Consider the following 2,262-nt stretch of genomic DNA (forward strand, 5'->3'; position numbering starts at 1 on the left):
TATATATACTGTAGTGTTTATTTCGTTGACATTTCGACTATTTCCTTTCCTATGAACATGTATGTTTCAAGGAGGAAACTATCGTGGGATCAAGTTAGATCATTATTTTAATTTTTACGGATTGATATTCTTGTTCATTATTATTATCATTATTATTATTATTATTATTATTATTATCATTATTATTATTACTATTACTATTATTATTATTATTATTATTATTATCATTATCATTATCATTATTACTATTAACATCATCACCCTCATATAATTGCTATGTCGTTTTTTTTTCTTTTTAGCGGTTGTTGTTTGAGTGATTCTTATTGTCAATTAGTTGATGATATGACGCTAGAATTATTATTGATCAATGGATGTATCTGCGTTTAAATTGACATATGGAGAGACACAGGAGCAGAACTATGACCTGAATGATGCCATATACTAATGTAATAACAGATATGAGAAAGAACTTTGTCACCAATCAACTGACTGCTTGATCCTTGTTTCCTTTCAATGGCATACGATGTATGTATCTGTATTACCTTTTAAACATAGATATTGCTGTCACATTGTTCGATTATTATATTATACGATTAGTGCTTTTTTCAAATACATAAATGCGTACACAAAGACGCATACACACACACACAAACACACACATAAGCATATACACGTATAAACATGCATATATATGTATAAATTTTTAAACATATATGTATGAGTATAAATATATATATGTGTGTGTGTGCGTGCTTGTGTGTTTGTGTGTGCACTGATATATATTTAATTATGCATATGTATATAATTGAATATATATTTTTTTTTGCTTACGCATATATTTACACACAAACTCACACAAACGCACATACACAGCTTTATTCTTTTGGTATGTTATCTTTTACATGTATCAGTCACTGGATTGTGACCATTCTGGAACCGGACATTCTTATGCAAACCCTTACATTGTATGTCTGTGTAGGCGTGTGTAACTTCCTGCGCTACGCGTTAAGCCAACATTGCCTTGTAACATCACCACTGGTCGGTCTTATTTGAACGATTCATAGCGTTGGAATGTGTTGAAGTACTAGCAAATCTGGGAATGGGAAAGTTTAATATATCTCAATTAATACTTATTTCTTCTTACGATTGATCACGCTGCGTATTACGATACTTTATCACATTAAATACTGGCACTCCGTCGGTTACGACGACGAGGGTTCCAGTTGATCCAATCAACGGAACAGCCTGCTCGTGAAATTAACGTGCAAGTAGCTGATCACTCCACTGTCACACGTATCCTTCACGTAGTTATCAGAGAGATAGAGCGTAGCACAGAATATGACAAGGCTGGCCCTTTGAAATACAGATATTACTCATTTTTGCCAGCTGAATGAAAGAAAGTGTTTTTCCCAAGGACACAACGCGTTGCCGGGAATCGATCTCACAACCTTGATATTGTAGTGTATTCTTAGGAAAGACTGCTTTAACGACAGCCTCCAAGAAGTGATGGTCCATCCTATCGAAATCTTTTGATTGATCCAAATTGATCAGCGCCCCACCCATGCCAGGTTCCTTAACTATGCTGTCTATGATGTAGCGCATGAGATGGAGGTTATCATAGATACTCCTACCCGGCACGGTACACGTTTGCGCCTTGTCGACTAGTTTCTCGATGACAAGCGCCAACCTCCCGGCTAACACCTTGGCCAAAATTTCCAAATCTGCGTTGAGCAGAGTGATGGTTCTGAAGTTATCTATGACGTTCCCCTTGTTTGGATCTTTCTTTAGCAGTGCCACCGCTCCTTGCTTTACAAAGACGGGGATACTCCCGTTTTGCTGCCAGTTGCAGTAGACAGCTGCCAAGACGCTTCCAAACAAGTCTGGCATATGACAATAAAGTAACAAATTTGTGGTTTGTGTAGCTGACGATATCGAATTGTGGACAACCTACACTATCCTTATCCACTGTCCTACAGAATACTCTAGACGCACACACATATACATACATACACAATTGCACCCACACATGTATGTATATTATATATATATATATCTAAGATAATTAATCTTTCCAGAAGAGATCTTGACAATGATGAAACCCAACTTCTGTTAAAAGGCCTGAAATTTACACCTACACCAACAGTCAACCACCATGAACTAAAGGAAGATATCCAGAAATTCTGTCGCAAATTACGACTTGTAGAATTCTTCACCACCAATATTAATAATAAAAATAATAATGAAACCGAAGATTCTTTAGTG

This window comes from Octopus bimaculoides, chromosome 20, assembly GCF_001194135.2.
Source record: "Octopus bimaculoides isolate UCB-OBI-ISO-001 chromosome 20, ASM119413v2, whole genome shotgun sequence".
NCBI classification, from domain to species: Eukaryota; Metazoa; Mollusca; class Cephalopoda; order Octopoda; family Octopodidae; genus Octopus; species Octopus bimaculoides.